This window comes from Oreochromis aureus, linkage group 2, assembly GCF_013358895.1.
Source record: "Oreochromis aureus strain Israel breed Guangdong linkage group 2, ZZ_aureus, whole genome shotgun sequence".
NCBI lineage: Eukaryota > Metazoa > Chordata > Actinopteri > Cichliformes > Cichlidae > Oreochromis > Oreochromis aureus.
Window position 1 is genome coordinate 20,767,471 of NC_052943.1, and position 23,351 is coordinate 20,790,821.

Here is a 23,351-nt window from a genome sequence, read left to right on the forward strand (position 1 = left end):
TCTTGATAATACGTAAGTACTCAAAGTATAATCAGCACAGTCCCAACTGCTTTTTTGTCACGGTCTGCGGGGCAGACCGAGTGGTGTGTGTGCAACAGCAACTCAGTGCATGTAGATATGGCCAAAAAGACCTGCTGAGGCTCCAACAAATCATCAGAATGGGGAAGAAAAGGGATTTTAATCAAGCAATTTGTTAGATCTATGCCATGATTGTTAAAGATTCATCATAAACTGTCTCTAGCTCTACAAAAACAGAATATTGTTGATTATAAGCACATTTCTGCAACAACTGAGAAATTCCATGATCACATATTAAGTTAAACAGTCTCTCTCTCTCTTTTAACTAATGTAGGACCAGGATTAGGCCCTGTTGTTGTTATTCTTGGAGTTCTGCTAGGTTGTTGCATTTCTGTGATTGTGCTTCTTCTTTTGTACCCCGGAGGGATAAATGTTTGTCAGCATTGCAAAGGGGGGTTTATCGTAACTATGTGTGTGTGTGTGTGTGTGTGTGTGTGTGTGTGTGTGTGTGTGTAAAGATAGATTTTTAAACCAAAATTATGTTTAAGATCCAAATATATGTTTCAGTTTATCATACCTGGACAACAACAAGAACACATAATTACAATAAAAATAAATCACTGCATTTATATAACCTTGTTACATGATTCTAGTGTGAGTAAACACTCAGTGGAACACTTGTAGTCATCTTCTTCCCTTTGTGTTTTCCTATGTTTTATTTTGTAGTAGTAGATGTGTGTTTGAAAAGGAACAGTTATCATATCACAACATTGCATTGCAAAAATAAATACTAAAGATCCATCACTTAAAACTTCTGTAGAAATAGTTGGTATAATAACATTGTATAATTAGAGAACTGGAGGTGCACTGGGCACACCACGGGAAGGAACGTGTCTGTCCATTCATTTGGATATTTTTAATGTTACCACACTATTATTCCAATCATATCACCAAATCTTATTTCTTTAGGGGAAGTACGTGCCACCAATCATGCTGGATGTGACGTGTCAAATGTGGGCCAAGCAAATGATTTGGTAAAAATATGCTTTACTATATATTCTGCAGCATGCTTTTGGAAAAGAGATTAGCAAATTCATACCAACAACATATAATAAAGATATCACAATGTCTTGTTAAATTTGTTACAATACAAAGTGTTGGAATAACGTTAAAAGGTGCACATACAGTTAGTTTTACAAATGAAATTGCAGAATTATTTACTGGATTAGTAGAACAAACCAACCCCGTACCATTAGAGATGGAGGCTTTAGAACTGAGCATCTTAACTGTGTTGACTGTGTTTTTAATCTAGTGTCACCTGAAGACCTGAAAATCACCAGCCTCAATACTGATTTTCTGACTTGTCCCTTTACATTGAGAAACATTATTTGGAAATTATTCCACAATTTGTAGACCTATTTCTTTTGCAGATTGGTGAAACTTTGCCCATCATTACTTCTGAGAGACTTTAATTAAAGATGAAAATATGCAATTACTTGATTTAAAATCCACTTTGATGGAAGTAAAATTACTGAAAAATTTCATTGCGAAAAAATTATCGACCCAACCACATAGAAATGCTGATTAAAAATTCTAAGATATGTTGTAAAATATTAGAATAATCTTATAAAATTTGTTTTAAATAGTAGGAGATATATTGCACATATGTAATTTCTGACTCTTCCAATAATCTTACTTGAGTTAAAGTTGATGACATAAATTCTAAAATACCTGTAATTTCAGATGATGACCGATGCTACAGTCCATTACTCCTCAGTGAGAGTAAACAGAGGGAACAGGAAGAGGAGTGACTCAACACAAGACTGTGTGAAGGCTGCTGTTAGACAAGAGTCCCACACTCAGCGGCAACCAGCAGCATAGGCCAAGAAGGGCAGGAGTTGTAGTCCTTTAATAGACGCTGTGGCCTTTCTAATACGTGTTAAAATAAACAGTTCCAATAAAAATGTTTTTTTTGTGTTTTCTAAAAACAAAACAAAACTGTTGTTCAGCTGATTCTATGGAAACACAACCTCTTTGGTTACTTTTATTAACTGCAACATAAGCTATGGTAGTATTTTGGGGGCCAACAAAACATGTTGTATAATTCACATTTCATAACCCCAAATCATTGTTGAAAAATATCAAACTAAAATAAATTCCATTGGCACATTAAAGTGTTGAGTGGATTCCTATGATTCTGAAATCATCTTTTTTTCTGATCAAAATCATTTTTTTTAATCTTCAAATTAGTTAACTTCTTTGATATGGGGTTCCCCTGGTTAAATACATCAACATTTTTGCGTTAGCCTTTAATTAATGATTACAGTAGTTTTTCCCCAGACTTTTGGTCAGTATCACTGCTGGTGCAGGTGCACGGATCAATAAGTGGACTGGATAGGCAGGCAAACCAAGATCAGATATTAAGGTCAGATAAGCTCCTGAGTGTCAGATATTTTCTCACCTTCATTATATCTGAGCTGGGTGTAATTTATCTGATCCAGTTCTTAAACAGAACACATTATGATCACCGGGAGAAATGTTGTCAGAGTCAGAATAGACTGACCAGTGGAGAGTCCTTGAATCTAATGAATGGAGTGGATTTAATACTGTGGGCCATTGAACAACAGTATAGTTTGATGTCGTCTGATTGTTTTTTGCGTAATACAAAACACAAAGACATTCTTCACAATATGCTCAAACTCAATTTCTCTTCTACAAACAAAAAGTTTGGTGGCGACCCCCTCCAGGGCTCTCCTCTGCTGTGATTGTCCCTGTGGTGGTCCTCCTGAGGCTATTGTGTTCTGAGGGGCCTCTGAATGTCTGTGGCCCAGGTCCCTCCATGCCTACTTTATGTCCTGGGGGCAGGGCTGTGGCCACACACACTATTAGGCTACGTTCACACTGCAGGCAGAAAGCGCATCAAATCCGACTTTTTTGACCCTATGCGACCCATATCCGATCATGGTATGACAGTGTGAACAGCACAAATCCGATATTTTCAAATCCGATCTGGGTCAGTTTCGTATGTGGTACTGAATCCGATACATATCTGATGTTTTAGAAAGCGACTGCTGTTTGAATGGTCATGTCGCATTAAATCTGTCTTTTAATTCACTGACACAAGACAGGCGCCAATTATCAGCGCCGGTGAAGCGCCCGAGAAGACATCGAGAACGCTTCCTGGCCATCCAGTGTAGATGTCAGTGAAACTGTTGGGAAGACAACGTTGGAGAAACGTGAACATTTTATTTGAACTGTATAATCTGCAGATTCTGACAGAAATCTGCAACTATCCTTTGAAGCACCGCTCCTCTCTAAAACAGCAATAAGGATAATTATTAGGCCATATGTAAATAACAAAATAACTTTACAACTTAAAGCAAAATTGGGAAATGTAAAGTCTGAATGAGGTCTTTATATTAAGGGCCATCAGTCAAACAATATTGTTTGCTCTGGGTCTAAACAGAGCGCATTGTGTGTGACGTCTTCTTTTGCGCATGCGGGCCGCTTTGAGGGTTCAGACTAGAGAACGTTTGCTGTCACATTTTATTTGTAGTGTGAACAAGCAGACAAAAAATTGAATTTGATCAAAAAATCTGAACTGAGCATTAAGACCTGCAGTGTGAACGTAGCCTTAGAGACTTCCATAGACAAAGCTTATGAACACATGTGAACACATGCACAGGTGTACAAAAAGATACTCACAGACAATCACTATAAAGCAGATTCTCTCTCCCTTTCTCTCTCCCTCTCCTTCTCCTCTATTTTTCTCTCCTTCTCCTTTTGTTGACTGGCCTGCAGGATTCCCCAACCTTATAAACAGTACTTTTGCATAGTGACCGAAACTAGCACCATTGATTAACTGATTAACAATGAACTATGAGATCAGTTTTAAGATTGCTGAAATGCAAATTGTCATGATCATTGATCAATTGCCTTGAGTACCATTCACAGAGTGTTGGTGAATGGCTACAATCACAGCATTGTAAGATAGTGAAAGCTGTACTCTGGGGCCCCCTCCTCATTTCAGAGTTGTTCATTCCTATGTCATGTTAATGGCCTCTTTGACTTTCCACTTAACCCAGTGTTCCTCCCTGTCTTCCTGAAACGTTCCTCTCACTGAAAATGTTACATTTAGATGAACAGAATCAACTTCCTGCAATTTCTTTACCTGGATGTTTGAGCATGTATCACCATGCATGACAATATGTGCTGGACATTTACTTTCTGTTAGGCTGAAATAAAATGTAAGCAAAAAAACTCCAAGTCTCAAAACTGACATAGGAATTCATTCCTTGCCTGTAGTGGCCCAACTTAAACACACACACAAACAAAAACAAAAAACACCTGCATCAATCAACATAATATGTTTTTTAATCACAGAAAGCATGACTGGCTATTACATCAAATCAAATATATAAAGCAGAAATGAAAAAATCTAAATTTCCAGTCTTTAAAGCCATATACTGTCATTGATGAAACAATTTAACTGTTCACAGGTAATATTTAAGTAAGACAAAAAAATAACAACATGAAGGAATTACAAATATAGGGTCTGATGTCAGGTTCAATTTAAATTTTGGGAAATGCTAAACACTGTCATTGGCATCAGCGTTTAACTTGAGAGTAAACACTATCCTCAGCAAACTCAGTCTTCCTCTTTCTCCTTGTTTTTCTTTCAGAGAAATGCAGTGCAGCATAGTTTAGTTCTTCATCAGCTTTAGTCTGTGTAACATTGAAAAAGTAAAACAGTTATGTATATAGTGATATCAAGGTGTTTTTGACAAATATTAACTGAATACCAATAATTTTAATTACTTACACTATCATGTACTGCTTGGTTTGAGGTCTTGTTTGGAGTATCTGATATAGCAAAACAAATTAGATTCATTACATTCTAACAAAAAATACAGTAGTGAAGTGCATCTAATGTTTCATTTAACTCACAATTTATTGTCACTGATCACTGAGAAAAATGAATTATTTGCATAAATTTGTTTGTATAAATGAAGTACACAAAGGAAAACAAATAAAAATGGTACACCTCAATCACCATTGAAAACATGTACAGTAATTGACTCTTTATAGTTTTACAGTATAACTTCTGTCATGTTTCTATAATCCATAGATTTGGGGTCTTAAAAATGTGACTGAAATAATTTTAGCCTTTTAAATAACTTCAGCTTTTTATAAGACTTACCTTGAAATGGTTTACATACTCTTCGGTTGCAAATCAAGACAACATTTCCAAAGAGAGAAATGGCCAAGCAAACTAATAATATTGCCATTTGAATAAATGCTGATTGTGTTGGCTGCACTACAAAAAAACAAACCAAAAATCAATTCTCAAAAACTGTTATCAGCTTGGAATATATAGTATAAAGTACTTAACACAAAATACCTTCAATGTCCAGTTTAGTTCCATTTCAAATAATATCTCCCCACATGTGGCCACAGCACAGTAGTAAGTCCCAGCATCAGATGAGCTGACATTCTTAGAGAAGCGATAAAGACACCTCTCCTGTGAGTCTGATATTATCTCACTTTCACTGTGTCTGTTTCCATCAGTGTAGATGATGCTTGGGTGTAATTGATCTGATCCAGCTCTGAACCAGAACACATTATAATCTCTGGGACACATCTTGTCAGAGTCCGAATAGACTGAACACTGGAGAGTCATTGAATTTCCTGAACGCAGTGGATTTAACACTGTTGGCCACTGAACAACAGTATAATTTGATGCTGGCTGATTATTTCCTGTGGAATACAAAACACAAATACATTCTTCATAACATGCCTCAAAACACTTTAAAGTTTATAAAAGTATGGCAGTGTATTACTAACTTACCTTTTACTAACAAATATGTTCCAGTCCATTCAGGATTAATCCACCCTATCATTCCACAGTGATAAATTCCCTCATCGTCTTGGACTGCTTTCAAAATGGTCAGGTTGCTAAATTTCTTATCATAATGTGCTTGAAATCTTGATTTAAATATTTCTTGACCATACTGAGGTGTTGCAGTTTTCAACAGTGACACTATTAATTTGAGAGTATCTCCAACACTCTGCTTGTACCAGTGGACTCCTTTATTGCTGACCCCACTGGGCAAAGCACATGTTATGTTCGCTGGTTCACCAAGCTGAACAGTTTTCACTGGAACTAGAGTATCTGAATTAGAATATAGAAAAGTTATTGTTTTCTCCACACATCTATTTGACATTAAATTCTCAATTTAGAACATCTTTAGTAAAGTTAAATGCACACTTACATCCTTGATGAAGAAAAAGCAATATAATCCATAACATGACCATCGTGACACTGCTCCTTGTTGAGGACTGTTGGTATTTCACAGAATGAAGGAGGTGAAATTGTTGTATTCGGTAAGACAGTGAAATGCTGCTGATTGGTCAGTACAGAATAGATTCAAATGTAGACTTCCTGTCACATTTGCCTCCTCCTGGGCTTTGCAAAAGCTCTCATCTTCTTTCATCTTGTATTGCAACTGCCTATTTTGTTAACTAGAACACTGTTCCCTATGGGTTATAGTTATTCTTGTTAAAAAGTATCCTTAATAAATCTTAAGCACTAAAAGAGTAATCAGCACAGTCCCAACTGCTGTTTGTGGCTTTTACCGCAAGAAATAACACAGAAAATCATCACATTTTGCATTTCAAAGGAAAGCGTGTAAGGTCATTGTTCATTTTGACTGATCATTGCATTTTGTACCTTAAAAGAGCCAACGAGATGGCCTGAATACATATTGCTAGCCTGAAGCAAATGGTTTAGCCTCTTCAAAAACCAAAGCGTATGGGCATTTTTGGGAGCAAATTACATATTAAACGGGTCAGTAGCTGTTTAAACACCTATTCGCTGGAACGTTCAAGACAATTCAACTACACAGCAAAAGCATTGAACACCAAGCAGAGCTCTTTATGATTCTTGTATCGAGGGAGACCAACTGGACAAATGCGTTCCTTCGCTTGACCCCAGTTGCTCTCGTCCGCTCCCCGTAACACTGATCTTTTATTGAGGTCACATGAATATGCATAGGTTCATTAACATATGACGTCTACATATACACAAAGTGTACCTTGCCTGTGCGTTGTGTAAGCGTGTGTGTGTGTGTCTGTGTGTGTGTGTGTGTGTGTGGGGGGGGGGTCAGAGTGTCACCCCATAAACGACTTCCCTAAACCTGCTGGTCTGGAAGTCCAGCAGCTCATCTAAACAAAAGGCACTTAGCCTAAAACAGACATAGATACGTTTATCCTACCATAAAACAATAAGAGAAGGTACAACCTCTCCCATGCTCCCAGGACGTGGGTGTGAATGCCAGAACACTCTGGAATGCACACAAAGTCTTTGCAGACTACTAAGGATCAACCCTCTACCAACATGACATTCATTATAAAACTCTAAGCATACACTCAGAAAAATTATGGTTCTTAAATGGTTCTTCAGATGTCTTCATGGTTCTTTAAAGAACCATCATAAATCAAAGAACCTTTTATTTTGTGGATGGTTCTTCAGCTATTACAAATGGTTCTTTAAAGAACAAAAGGTTCTTCATCCTTAGCTATCTAAGTTTGATGGTGTAAAATGGCATGAATATTTATTCACTATAATGAGGGTGTGAATTAGTTTTGTGTTTTGTTTGTGTGCATGTGTGTACGAAGGGGAGGCGGGTTACCTGACAATTACCTTTTAAGAGCAGATGGTAGGAAACTGAATATTCAAATAAAAGTTAGAAATACTTGCTTAAAAATATACTGGTGGCAGGGTGGGGCCAAAGCCTAAAGACCCTACCCCCACACCCCTAACCCCATAAACCCACTGATCACAAATAATGTGGTAATAGAATATGGAATTTATTATTAAGATGTTTATGAAATGGTGAGTTAACAAACAGTAGACACAATACACACATCCAAATACTGTACTTCAGTTTTAAATTTTAATAAAGTATTACTATTTTCTGCTTCAAGGTATTACTTTTGAGATTATTATATATATTAGAAAATATAGCATAATGAAAATACTAGTTATTGTAAACTTTACAAACCACCCAGCAGTATGTAAAGTCAAATTATAAAATACTAATAAATAACAATTGCACAACAGAATCTCAGTGTAATGAACATACTTATGTGTTCATTACCGACACACTAGTTTTGACAAAGCACACTGCTTAGGTAAATGATATCAGTAGTTGTTTATCACTGAGCAATTTATGTGTTTCGAGCCAAATAAATGACAGTGAGAGAGAGAGAGAGAGAGAGAGTCAATCGTTGGGTTGCGCATGCGCAGACAGATTGCGCGACCGGCGGCCTTGAACTTTTAAGGAAAAAACACTTTTTCACGGACGGTGACAGCGAAACGGATAACAGTCTTCAGTGCCTGCTGGTCTTTGAAGCTCTGGATTCTGGGACTGTTGGAAAAGGTAAAACGTTTTCATTAAAACCTTTTTACTGTTTTGTTTTGTTACTCGTCATTGTAGCTTGCTGTTAATGCTGTGCTAACAACAGTTAGCTATGTTACATCGTTAAGCCGTTGGCGTTAACGCAATTTAGTATCGGTATACAGAACTGTTTTCCTAACAAAACCACTGTTATAATTAAGTGAAGGTGCTCCCAACTAATTGGCTTCTAAAATATGTGGTTCTATTGCGTGCTGCGTACATAACGTAATGTCAGCTAGACTGATTAAAATTTATAATATTGTTAATGTCACTAAAATGGCACCTGAAGCCTGTTGTGATGTGAGCTCTGTGTCTGCTCTAGAAACTCTGAAATTCAGTAGATCTGAGCCGTACATTAAATACTCACATCAGCCTGTACTTTGAATTCTGTAAGAGCTGTATAAAACACAGCAATGCATAAGTGTTTTGAATGAATAGAAATGTGACACATTAGAAGATGTGTCTGTGACTGTTCCTGTGTAACTAATTTTCGGACTAGTTGACAAGTTATGCTCCGGCCATTTGATGTTACCAAGATAGATGTCCATTTGTAATATAGTTAAATTTTCTTTGTACGTTTCATTTATCCACCATCGTACATTAAGCCAAGAAGAGGTCATTATACTAACAAGAGGTATCAACACTGGGCCGAAATTCAGCACGTGGTTAAAGTTTGTAATCCAGCTAGGGTGTAAAGATCACTCAGCAGATGAAGCAGGTAGCATCAACACATTAATCTACTCTACCTGGCTTAAATCACAAGACTACCTCTGACCGAAAAGCTGTAGATTTTTCTTGTTTGCACAAATTAATTCAGATTCACACTAATTCTTTTCACAGCTCCAACAAAATGAGGAAGAGGAGCGGGAGAAAAACAATTAGATTGAATTACAATTGGATGGAAGTCGAGGACAAGGAGAAGGAAGCTTAGGATGAGGAGGAAGAAAAGCAGCAGGAGCATCTTTGGGGATCTCTATGATGTCATTGAGGTTTGTTTCATTAATATTGTCCTCTCACAAAGAAAGATGACTTGTTTTAGTTCACCTACTTCCTGTGTTAAATAGTTATTTGCAAAATGTTGTGGAAAACCACAGAGCAGGCACGTATAGTGCATCTGCATGTAAATGAACATCAAATCTCTCAGACTAAAATCTGTATTATACTTTTAGTCTTAAGAACATATGTTGTATATTTATCACCCTTATGATAAAACCCATGTCAGCCATTGGTTTATGGACTTTGTATTTAGAAGCCTCAACATTTGCTTTATTGCTATTCCAATGTTTTTTGTGAGCCTTTTGGGAGCATATTAGGATGAGGGATCAGAATCTGGAGTCGTGCACACTACTGTTTCATTTAGCGTGTATCTATAAGATTTGTACAGCAGATCCAAGTTGTGCCTTGAAAACAGGAAAGTCATCTGCATAGAGGAGACCTTTAATAGCAGGCTTGTACAAAGTGAGGCTTTGTGCTCACATTTGCTGCAAACTCTCGTTTTAATTCTGTTACCTTGTTTTGATGCAGAATTCACTTGAAATCAGGGAAGAACTGGACTTGTTTTTTATAATTTGTTCTCGTGAATTAATTGTGTATCGCATACATTTGATTTGACTTTCTGCGAGACAACAGTCGTCCGCTGGCCAAAAAAGTTTTCCAAATACCTCCACATTATCAAGTCTGGATTTAGGAAAGAATAGCAAAAAAATCTGCACCTCCTGGTTCACATGCAATTTCTGTTTTTGTATTCAGAGGCGGCGGCGAGAGGGGAGACCTCGGCTCATCCAGCTGGACAGCCTGACCAGGAGGAGTCTACATTAACTCGGCTCTTCCAGGGCACCCTGCAGACTCGGCTGCTGGCAACACTGGGATGACGTGAACGCCAAACAGGAGTCCATCACAGGTCGACTGCAGGTATGCGAGTCAGACCTTCTGAGGAGGGTTTCACTTTTCTCTCTTCTTTATAATTGACCCTTGTTTTCTCTCTCTCAGCTCCTTGTCTCAGAGTGGGAGGGATTTGAAGCACAAAGGGAGGAGCTTGTCGTTTGGTTGGCTGATATGGATGTCCACCTGAGTGAAGTTGACCAGCTGACAGGAAACACCTGTGAAAAACTGAAACAACTGCAGGTGTGGGGTTGTTTTGATATGACATATATTTGATATGACACACATCGTCAGAGACATTATCCTAAACTGGACTAACAAGGAACCATGAGTCCAACTAGGGCTGCTCAATTAATCGAATTTTAATCTCAATTACGATCTGGGCTTTCAACGATCATTAAAAATGACTGAGCCGATTATTAGCACCTCCCTCGTGCTTTACTCTCGCGCTGCTCCATGTGGCAAATCGAGCGCACCTCTCTGCGATTCGAACACACGTCATAACAATTAAGAGGACCCGAGGGAAGCTAAGCAGAAGTTATTTGGAGAGGAGAGGATAATGGCTGCTGAAGAGAGAATGCCGCTGGTTGAAAAGAGAGATAAAACGACTTCAGTGGTGTGGAAACATTATGGGTTCGTGGAGTCAGACGTGGATTAAGTAGACATAGTGTGTAAACTTTGCTACGGTGTCGTAGCTGCACCACAGAGCAACACTACAAACTTATTCAAACATTTGAAGACCGCTCACAAAGTGACATACGATCAAACAATGAAGGAGCAGCAACTTTAGTTGACATGTCAGTTTGATGCAATTGTGCATTGTGTGGCTACACAGCTTGCCTTGATGTTTGGTTATTTGTATGCATAAATATTATGCAGTATTTTGAAGTTCACTAAACATTAATGTTTACATTTTTCATTTATTTTTTATATTGCAAACATTTGCACTGTTATCGGTATTTGCACACTATTTTATATTATTTTTTGACAATCTTTAAAGCCATTATTCAATACATTATTGTTAAATAGATATCGTCAAATAATCGAGATCTCAATTTCAGTGAAAATAATCGTGATTATCATTTTTGCCATAATCGAGCAGCCCTAAGTCTAACATTAAACTTACCTTACATAATGTAAGGCTGAAGTTCATTGATAATTTTATTCAAAAACTTGTTGTTGAAATATTTTTACTGAACATGCAAACATCTGCTGATGTCTTGATTTATTGGTCTGTTATGAAGCTATTGCTATTTCTAATGTGTTTATCACTTTTTGATGTTTTATTAATTAAACAATACATGTATTAATTGTTGTGTTATCTTTAGATATAGTATTTATATATATATATATTTATTTATTTATTTATAGTATAGTAAAAATGTTATTACTGTTTAAATGACTAATATGTGACATGTATTAGTAGTGATGTGGTGCCTTTTTGTCTTTTGGTATACTGCTAAATGGCAATAAACCATTAATATATGTCTATGCTGTGCTCGTATTTATTTTACCCTACCTACTTAAATTCTATTTATGATACATTTTATTTTGAAAGATTTAAAATGGTTCTTTAAAGAACAATTTCAAAAAGGTTCTTTAAAATGGTTTTATAAAGAACCATTTGAAGGACCTTTTAAAAAGGCTCTTTGAAAAACCATTAAAGGTGTCCCAAAGAACCATTTCTTGATGGTTCTTTGGGACACTACTAAAATTCTTCAAAGAACCATTGTTTGAAAGGTTCTTTGTGGCACCAAAAAAGGTTCTTCTATGGCATCAGTCTAAAGAACCACTTTTGGTTCTAGTTGGCACCTTTATTTTTCTGTATATGAGTACATATTTCTAAGCATAAATGACAATCCAACAATCCAAATCTAACAAAACCCAACACCCCCCCCAAAAAAACCCCAACACACACACACACACACACACACACACACACACACACACACACATATGAACCCGTGGTGAATCAAAATCAAAAAGACTTTATTTATCCCCAAGGGGCAATTAAGATACAACAGAGCAGCATGGTGTTGAAGATAAGGACAGGGCATAAACATTCAATAAGAGTGAAATAATAAATACACAGAATATACAGTATATACACAGTTTTAAAATTACAGTTTTACAATTATACTGACTCAAAGATGAATAAATAACTAAGTGAGTAAAAGTGAGTAAAGTGTCGGCAGTATAAAAAGAGTGTAGAGTAGTTTATGTTTATGGGTGTGGGAAATGTTCTTATCGGCTGGAGTTAAAAAGCAGGGTGGCTTTGGGGACAAAGGTGGCTCTCCTCCTCTCAGTTCTGCAGGAAATGCAGCGGAGGCGTCGCCCAGATGGGAGCCATTGAAATGCAGGGTGAAGAATGTGAGAGGGGTCATTGATGATTTTGGCTGCCTGTCTAATAGCCTGTTGGCTGAAAACCTGTGTCAGAGTTCTGACAGGCAGGCCAATGATTTTACAGCACACTGATGCAGTGTGCTGCAGTCTGTTCCTGTTCTGAAGGCTGAGGGAGTGGAACCAGCAGGTAATGGAGAAGGTCATGATGCTTTCCAGGAAGGCATAGTAAAAAGTCATCATGATGCTGACTCCAAAGGAGTTGAGTTTCCTAAGGAGGTATAGCCGCCGCTGGTGGCACCTCCTGAGATTCTCCTCTGTGTTGGCAGAGAATTTCAGGAGGTTGTCAAAAATGGTTACCAGGTATTTGTACTCCTCAACTACCTCCACTGGCTTCCCATGGATGGTGGTGGTGACTGAAGCAGCCAGATCCCTCTGCCTACTGGAGAACGTCACCACCATCTCTTTGGTTTTGCTCACGTTCAGTTCAGCTTTGGAGCTGTCACACCCCTCTACAAACTCCTGAAGAGAAGGCCTGTGGTGTTGTGAGGGGCCTGACAGCAGTGACAGGAGAACTGTGTCGTCAGCATATTTCACCAGGTGACAGTTGGGCTGTGTGGATCTGCAGTCATCGGTGTAGAGGATGAAGAGCAGGGGGGAGAGCACACAGCCCTGGGGGGAGCCAGTGGAGGTGGAACGGAGACTAGAAAGAGAGTTGTTGACCCGAACTTTCTGAGTCCTGTTGGTCAAAAAGTCCAATATCCACAGGATTAGCTGATCATCCAGGTGAAATCGGGAGGAAAGTTTAGTGGCCAGGATATGAGGCTGCAGAGTGTTGAACGCTGATATGAAATCAGCAAACAGAAGTCTGGCAGAGGAGTCAGGGAGCTCCAGATGTTTGTGGATGGAGTCCAAGATGAAGGTTGGAGTGGGTCCATCAGGGGGTCAGTTGCTCTTACGATGTGCTGTTTTATGATCTTTTCCATGTCCTTCATCACCAGGGAGGTGAGGGCCACAGGACGAAGATCATTCAGAGACTTTGGGTTGTTTCTTTTGGGGATGGGGATGACTGTGGAGTGTTTCCACAGCTGGGGGACGGTGTGACTGTCAATTGAGTGTTGAAATAGAGTCCGGAACACACTTCCTAGTTGCCACAGTGTCTCAGAACTCGACTGCTGATATTGTCAGGGCCGGGTGAGCTCCTCTCCCTGGTCCTCCTGAGGGCTCACACCACGTCCTCAGTCCTGAAGGTGAGTGCAGCGCTGCCAGGTTTGAGTGAGGATCTGGACTCCTCAAGCTGGGTGATATTGTCCGTCTCAAACATGGTGTAGAAATCATTGAGGTCGTCAGGGAGGGAGGAGGGGTTGCTGCCCTCCACCTGGATCGTTCTGGGGGTGGTGCCCACAGTATTCACAGAGGCCATGATTTTGAAGCCCTACCAGGCTGAGCGGAGGTCCCCTGTGGTGAATTTTTTTTCAACTGTGTTTTTATACTCCAGTTCAGCAGTTTTTATGGCCTTCTTGACCTCCCTGTTGACCTCCTTTTTATCCAGTGCAGAGCCGGTGAAGAAAATCCTCTTTGTTTTTATTAATGATTTCCTTGAGCTCCTTGGTGATCCAGGGTTTGTTGTTTTTGAGGGGATAATGTTGTCAACACAGAAGGAGATGTATGATGTCACCGTGTTGACTTGTTCATCGATGTCATCAGAGGGAGAAAGAAGCTGTCCCAGTCAGTGGCTTCGAAACATCCTTGTAGAGTGAGGATACTTTCCGCTGTCCACTGCTTGATGTTTTTGGTGACCTTTTTAATCCTTTTGATGACTGGGGTGTAAGCAGGGGCCAGCAGGATGGTGTGGTGGTCTGCTGAGCCTCGAGGGGGGAGGGGTAGGGCTTTAAATGCATCTGGTACAGAGCCATAGCATTTATCCTTCCCCTGACGTGTGCTGCATGTAACATGCTGTTGGTATCCTTTAAGCAACTTGTCAGGGGAACAGTGGTTGAAATCACCCAGGATGAACTTGGGAGAGTCCGGTGATAATTGTTCCAGTTTGTGTAGAGTGTTGGCAAAGTATTCTGTGGCTTTAGCTGCATCAGCTCTGGGGTGGATGTAAACCAAGATGATGAAAAGCTGCGGGAATTCTCTGGGGAGGTAGTAGGGGTGCAGGGAAACAGCCAGAAGCTCAATGTCTGTAGTGCACAGCTTCTCCCTCACAGTAACTGTAGAGCACCAGCTGTTGTTTACATACAGACACATGCTGTCTTGTGTCTGTATGTATGTTGCTTCGCGGTGTGTTCGCGGTCTCTGTCCATACGAAGGGGTGGCGAAAAGCCATCAATGTGCAGCGTGCTGTCGTCGCCGCTGTTGTTTAACCACGATTCCGTAAATGCCAGACCGGAGGCAGTTCTGTACTCATGCAGGTGATTTCCGTGTCCACGGAGTATTTCCTTGGGAAATTAGTCCGTGGAAGTGGAGCGGAAAAGCCAGAGCCTGGGCTGCTGCTGCAGCCGCAGCTGGATGAGGGAGTCCCTGGTGTAGGAAACAAGTCGAAAACAAGTCTGAAAAATCACAAAATGAGGAAAAGGAGAAAGGAAAAGAATATAAATATACCTGGTAGAGCGGCGAAAAACAACAACGAAAAGAGCATTAAAGTTAGAAAAAGAAGCATAAAACTGCTCAGCTGACTGGCTGGTCAACCACACGAGCAGCGACCTGGTCCCGGAAATCTAGAAGCTAGAGACTAGTTACAATAATGCCAGATTTAATTGTGATTTTAGCTTTGATTTGGTGGCTTCACAATAATAGTTATGAAGTCACATCTTTGGCAAGACAAATCTTCCCTCTGTATAAGGCTCTGCATAAACTCCCATCAACTGGGTGTTTGAGCATCAATTGAATTTTGTTCTGCATATTACATGCTCAATCCATGCAGCCAATACCAAGCGTGAAAAAGCATATAACATGCATTATTTTACACTGATCATTGAATCCATATGTCCGATAGAGTTTGCTTAAGTCTAAAACTTAAATGACCATAACTGAAGGTTGCGAAATGCATTAAAGGGATTGTTTGTGATGTGTAGACCATTTTTGCTATACAGCTATTTAGCGAGCTTCCAGTTCAGATAACAAATGTATTCTTTTTTTTGTCTTTTTCTTTTGTGTATTTGCAAATTAGGGAAAGATCATAGTCCCAAAAAGTTAATTCTGTTCATCTCGATGTAGCGTTTCTGAAATAACTGAAACTAGCACCACTGGCGAAAACTGCAAATTGTAATGACCATTGATCAACAACTACTGATCAAAGAAAACTGATCATTGATCATCAACCATGAGTACCATTAGCAGAGAGTTGGGGAACGGCTGCAATCACAGCATTGTGAGATCGTGAAAGATGTACCCTTAGGCCCCCTCTTCGATTCAGAGATAGTCTTTCCCTTTTAAAGTAAATGGCCTCCTTGACTCCCTGCTCAAACCAGGGTTCCTCCCTGTCCAGGATGTGTACATTCTCGTCATTGAAAGATTGGCCACTGGCCTGTAGGTGTGAATAGACTGCGGAGTCCTGGCCTGACGAGGTGGCTCTTCTGTATTGTGCTGTCTACTTAGCCAGAGGTTGTTTGGTTTCCCCGATGTATAAATCATGGCAATCCTCCTGACACTTTACAGCGTACACTATATTACTCTGTTTGTGTTGGCGGACCCGATCCTTAGAGTGGACCAATTTTTGGTGCAGCATGTTTTGAGGTTTAAAAGCCACAGAGATGAGGTGTTTAGAGAAAATGCTTCTCGACTGCTCCAATACTCCTGACACATAAGGGATCACTAAGGGTTTTCCCTTAGGCAGCAGTCATCCTTCATGTCTCCTGGATTGCCTGGAGCTTTCATTGGTTTATGTTATACATCACCTTTTAAATGTCCCACATTACTGATGGAAATGTCACAGTCTAAGAAGGCTAACCTGTCATTTTCATATCCTCCCTGGTGAACTTGATGTGTTTGTCCACAGAGTTAATGTGATCCCTAAATTGTGGTAGTTCCTGAGATTTGAGTTTCACCCAGGTGTCATCCACATACCTGAACCAATGACTTAATGGTGTTCCAGGGTAGGATAACAAAGCCCTCTTTTCCACCTCTTCCATGCACAAGTTTTCCACACTGGGTGAAACAGAGGAACCTATGGCCCACTCATGTTTCCACCTGTAGTATCCATCCTTGTATATGAAATTTATGTAATTAAGACACATTTTCAAGAGCAAACACACTTGGTTGGTGCTGAGAGTGGTCCTTTTGCTGAGGTTGGGGTCATCCTGTTATCTCTTACTACCTCCACTGCTTCAATGACTGGAAGACAAGTGAAAAGAGATGTAACATAATACAAGACCATTGTTTCATCAATGGTCTTGTATGATAAACTGTCAAAATTAATTTACTTCTTCACTTCTGATCATTGTATTTAGATGCCATTGTGACCCAGCTATTTCAGCTAGCTTCACATTATGTTTCACTCTACATCACATACTTTTAGTCTTTAGCACTGTATAACACAACAATAAAATACTGTACTGTGCAAAATGTTGTGCCACTACTCATTTTTTTATATTTTAGTACCAAGATGGGAAATAGCAGACTGACTAACTGCCAAATTTGATGAAAACATAGTATATAAGACACAAATTGAGCTTATATGATTCTGATGACCTTGAAAGTAAATATTTGGTAGGTAGTTTTCTAAGCCAAGCCCTTTTTAAACTATCCTGTGCTTCTCCAATTTCCTTAAATTTCCAATACGCCATGCAACGATTCCACAAGTTTTTGGGAAACGCCTTATTTCCTGTCAAACTTTGACAGACTGTTTGTAACAAAAAATACAATTCAAAATTAGTTTTTTGGTAAGTCATGTGTCAGTGGTTCACACCCCAAGTTCGGTTAGGTCAGTACTAAGTGACTGAGGAAAAAAAAAAAAATCTGGAATAAAAATGAGTGCAAAACAGTAAAACTTGTCCAAAGTAAAACTTTTGAAAGACCTTCAAAAAGTCTGCGGAACAGCTGCTCAAGAGCACTTTTAAAAAATTCAAGGAAAGTTGAACTGTGAAACTTAAAATTTTGTTCAAAGTCTCTTTTTGTCAAGCTCGGTGCAACAGACTGCCACAAAATACGTTAAGACCCCACCTTAACATATGCTTGCTTACAAAAAGGTAAAAGTGTATCTGCACGGAAGAATTTGCTTGTTGCACATCGCTTTGCTGTGCATTGCTTGTCATCAACTATAAGTTGTTGACAGGCATTCCAGACGCTGGTTGCCAAGGTAACCTGTTAGTGTATATACCTAGCTGTCATATGTCAGACAACCATATGATTGATTTGAACCAGGAACCTTCATGTGAAATGACAGTGAACAGTGCACCACCGTACTGCCCATACGCTCACATACAGTTTTAACTTCAGTCCCACTGAATTTTCCTAAAGGCGTGAGATAAGTCTGAAGCTGAACAAGTGTCACAATCACCTAATAAAGTTATTTTGCTGTGATTTTTAAATTCATTCTTGATGCGCCCATAATTAATGACAGAAGCCAAAAAATGTAAGGCCTACTTCTGACATGAAGAATGCAATTTGATGTCCTTCTAGTTTATTTGTGTTATTTAACTATTGTACAACTGAGTCCATAAATAAACAAGACAAAAGTCAGTAACTTTTTATTCAATTCAAATCAACATATACTGACTGAGATATTTTCAAAACATGAAGGTCATAATTGAATGAAATGAACACAAAATAAAAGCATGCATCAACATTTTAAAAAGTAGCCATGCTGAACACTTAAAGAAATTGCATAAAATAGATTTTTTCATTTCATGTAATATAATTGTATATAAATACACTATTTTCTTTCTGTCTACTAAGAAGGAAGTAATACATCCACTGTTTCCATCTTTCCTTTTTATACATGACATGGAGAAATAAATCCAGATACAAGAATATCTAAAAACATGTCAAAAGAAGAAGAAAGAAAAGCTCCACAATAAAAAATAAATTAAAAAAAAATCATTCATAGATGGCTTTCATAGCATTTACGTCTATTGGGAAAACTTAACAGTGAAAATTATCATTGTAACTATTTATTTCTGTCAACAAAATTATCAATAAACATGGAGAAGAAAATTAGGTTAGCTAGAAGAACAAGTACATTTCTAACCCAATTTAAAAAGGCAAGAGTTATATGTGTCTAGATATCAATCCAGCTCAAGAGCTTTCAAATTATTTCTCATCTTCTGCAGGTTCTGTAGTCCTGTATCTAGTCTTTGTTCCTGTATCTAATTTTTCCACAAGAGAAAATTGCTACAGAATAAACCAATGAGTCTTCATCTGTCTGATGAATAAAACAAAAAAATGGTGAGACTTATTTACAAAGGCATGCATTAAAACATACTGAAAACTTGGTCCTGATATTTTTCAGCGTTACCTGCAGAATTTCCTGATCTCCTTTTGCTGTCAGATTTGTTTGCAAAGCAACTGCATCTGTGTTGATAGACAAAATCACAACACAAATGTGAGTCCAGTTTTATTGAATAATGTTTGTTAGAATGATGCGGCCAAGATGTGGTTTGGGCCACGTTGCAAGACCATAAACCTTCAGAGACAAAGGTAATAAAACAGAATATGATGATGGGAAGTATCGGATTACAGAGGAATAAAATCTGGAGCTGTTGGTGACACATAGCATTGTTGCTGAATTTTGGAAAGTGTGCGAATTTTTGTGCCAATGTTTAAATAATGGGAATTCAATCCCATTTGTTCTAATGTACATTAATAGATATCATTATGAAATAAGAAATGAAAAAAATACATGCTACAAGAAATAGCTTTATGAGTTCAGTTTAAAATAATATTTGTGTCCCTAAGATCAACTCAAACAGATTCAGTTGGTTGTAGAAGATTTAAAGTGGATTATATAGGTTGGGTATCATTAAAATATACAGCATACTTGCAGTAAAAAGTCATTGTAGGCTTTAAAAGTTTAAAATACTGCTTAAAAATACATAACACAGATAGATAATCACACATAAGACAGATAGATAATAATGTATATTTTAAGTGTTTCGCAGCTCTGTTATAGGTATCAGATCAATATCATCAATATCAGCTTAAATTTTACTTGGTATCAGATTGGAAAGGAAATCAGTGGTATCGCACATTACTAGAATGATGTTTGAGTGACTTTTCTTACCATGAACAACACTTACCTTTGCATTGTTCACATAGTCCTCTTGGAGTTTGACAACAAACAATAATGAGAGTCACAGAAATAACCAAGAAGATTATTGCCATAACCAGCACAGTAAATTCAGAACCTGATTTTTGCTCTAGAAAAAAAAAAAAGAAGAAGACAGGAAATTATTGATGATTCTAAAAAAGACTGAAACCTAGCTGTCATATTATTCAAGTATTAACTAGTCATCTGTTGCAGATCAAGACAACATTTCCAGAGAGAAATGGCCAAGCAAACTATTAATATTGCCATTTGAAAAATGCTGATTGTGTTGATTGCGCTAGAAAAAAAAAAAAAAACAATTCCCAAAAACCATTTTTTGTGAATATATAGTATAGATTAAAGTACTTGACACCAAATACCTTCAATGTCCAGTTTAGTTCCATTTCCAAATAATATCTCCCCACATGTGGCCACAGCACAGTAGTAAGTCCCAGCATCAGATGAGCTGACATTCTTAGAGAAGCGATAAAGACACCTCTCCTGTGAGTTTGATATTATCTCACTTTCACTGTGTCTGTTTCCATCAGTGTAGATGATGCTTGGGTGTAATTGATCTGATCCAGCTCTGAACCAGAACACATTATAATTTCTGGGACACATCTTGTCAGAGTCAGAATAGACTGAACACTGGAGAGTCATTGAATTTCCTGAACATGAGTGGATTTAACACTGTTGGCCATTGAACAACAGTATAATTTGATGCTGTCTGATTATTTCCTGTGTAATACAAGACACAAGTACATTCTTTATAACATGCCTCAAAACACTTTAAAGTGTATAAAAGTATGGCAGTGTATTACTAGCTTACCTTTAACTAACAAATATGTTCCAGTCCATTCAGGATTAATCCATTCTATCATTCCACAGTGATAGATTCCCTCATCGTCTTGGACTGCTTTCAAAATGGTCAGGTTGCTAAATTTCTTATCATAATGTGCTTGAAATCTTGATTTAAATATTTCTTGACCATACTCGGGTGCTGCACTTTCATACAGTGACACTATTAATTTGAGAGTATCTCCGACACTCTGCTTGTACCAGTGGACTCCGCTACTGCTGACCACATTGGGCAAAGCACATGTTATGTTCGCTGGTTCACCAAGCTGAACAGTTTTCACTGGAACTAGAGTATCTGAATTAGAATATAGAAAAGTTATGGTTTTCTCTACACATCTATTTGACATTAAATTCTCAATTTAGAACATCTTTAATAAAGTTAAATGCACACTTACATCCTTGATGAAGTAAAAGCAATATAATCCATAACATGACCATCGTGACACTGCTCCTTGTTGAGGACTTGGCTGGTATTTCACAGAATTAAGGAGGTGAAATCACTGTATTCGGTAAGAGAGCAAAATGCTGCTGATTGGTCAGTACAGAATAGATTCAAATGTAGACTTCCTGTCACATGTGCCTCCTCCTGGGCTTTGCAAAAGCTCTCATCTTCTTTCATCTTGTATTGTAACTGCCTATTTTGTTAACTCGAACACTGTTTGATAGTTATTCTTGTTAAAAAACTATTCTTAAGCCTTCAAAGTATAATCAGCACAGTCCTAACTGCCTTTTTGTCTGCGGTCTGCAGACCGAGTGGTGTGTGTGCAACAGCAACTCAGTGCATGTAGATATGGCCAAAAACACCTGCTGAGGCTCCAACAAAGCATCCAAATGGGGAAGAAAAGGGATTTTAATTCAGCAATTTGTTAGATCTATGCCATGATTGTTAAAGATTCATCATAAACTGTCTCTAGCTCTACAAAAACAGAATATTGTTGATTATAAGCACATTTCTGCAACAACTGAGAAATTCCATGATCACATATTAAATTAAACAGTCTCTCTCTCTCTCTTTTAACTAATGTAGGACCAGGATTAGGCCCTGTTGTTGTTATTCTTGGAGTTCTGCTAGGTTGTTGCATTTCTGTGATTGTGCTTCTTCTTTTGTACCCCAAAGGGATAAATGTTTGTCAGCATTGCAAAGGTGGGTTTATCGTAACTATGTGTGTGTGTGTGTGTGTGTGTGTGTGTGTGTGTGTGTGTGTGTGTGTGTGTGTGTGTGTGTAAAGATAGATTTTTAAACTAAAATTATGTTTAAGATCCAAATATATGTTTCAGTTTATCATACCAGGATGACAACAAGAACACAGGATTACAATAAAAATAAATCACTGCATTTATAGAACCTTGTTACAGGATTCTAGTGTAAGTGTTTACTCACACTAGAATCCTGTAACAGTGGAACACTTGTAGTCATCTTCTTCCCTTTGTGTTTTCCTATGTTTCATTTTGTAGTAGTAGATTTGTGTTTGAAAAGCAACAATTGCCATATAATAACATTGCATTGCTAAAATAAATACTAAAGATCCACTGCTTAAAACATCTGTAGAAATAGTTGGTATAATAACATTGTATAATTACAGAACTGGAGGTGCACTGGGCACACCACGGGAAGGAACGTGTCTGTCCATTCATTTGGATATTTTTAATATTACCACACTATTATTCCAATAATATCACCAAATCTTATTTCTTTAGGGGAAATATGTGCCACCAATCATGCTGAATGTGACGTGTCAAATGTGGGCCAAGCAAATGATTTGGTAAATATGCTTTTACTATATATTCTGCAGCATGCTTTTGGAAAAGAGATTAGCAAATTCATACCAACAACATATAATAAAGATATCACAATGTATTGTTAAATTTGTTACAATACAAAGTGTTGGAATAAAGTTAATAGGTGCACATACAGTTAGTTTTACAAATGAAATTGCAGAATTATTTACTGGATTAGTAGAACAAACCAACCCCGTACCATTAGAGATGGAGGCTTTAGAACTGAGCATCTTAACTGTGTTGACTGTGTTTTTAATCTAGTGTCACCTGAAGACCTGAAAATCACCAGCCTCCAATACTGATTTTCTGACTTGTCCCTTTACATTGAGAAACATTATTTGGAAATTATTCCACAATTTGTAGACCTATTTCTTTTGCAGATTGGTGAAACTTTGCCCATCATTACTTCTGAGAGACTTTAATTAAAGATGAAAATATGCAATTACTTGATTTAAAATCCACTTTGATGGAAGTAAAATTACTGAAAAATTTCATTGCGCAAAAAATTATCGACCCAACCACATAGAAATGCTGATTAAAAATTCTAAGATATGTTGTAAAATATTAGAATAATCTTATAAGATTTGTTTTAAATAGTAGTAGATATATTGCACATATGTAATTTCTGACTATTCCAATAATCTTACTTGAGTTGAAGTTGATGACATAAATTCTAAAATACCTGTAATTTCAGATGATGATCGATGCTACAGTCCATTACTCCTCAGTGAGAGTAAACAGAGGGAACAGGAAGAGGAGTGACTCAA

General features: G+C 38.0%; 2 long non-coding RNA genes and 1 pseudogene across 2 annotated transcripts; 1 reads left to right on the forward strand and 2 right to left on the reverse strand.

The window, feature by feature from the left end:
• Window positions 1-4,579: 4,579 nt before the first annotated feature.
• LOC120443055 lies at window positions 4,580-6,333 on the reverse strand (annotated as a pseudogene).
• A 2,037-nt stretch (window positions 6,334-8,370) lies between these two features.
• On the forward strand, window positions 8,371-10,633 carry LOC120443056. Its single transcript, XR_005615102.1, has 4 exons — window positions 8,371-8,459; window positions 9,318-9,466; window positions 10,227-10,388; window positions 10,467-10,633. It is a non-coding gene; the product is annotated as an uncharacterized LOC120443056 (long non-coding RNA).
• An 8,116-nt stretch (window positions 10,634-18,749) lies between these two features.
• Window positions 18,750-20,476, reverse strand: LOC120443057. The gene is made up of 4 exons (XR_005615103.1): window positions 20,328-20,476; window positions 19,940-20,059; window positions 19,159-19,214; window positions 18,750-19,065 (listed from the first exon to the last, which is right to left on the reverse strand). It is a non-coding gene; the product is annotated as an uncharacterized LOC120443057 (long non-coding RNA).
• Window positions 20,477-23,351: the final 2,875 nt, after the last annotated feature.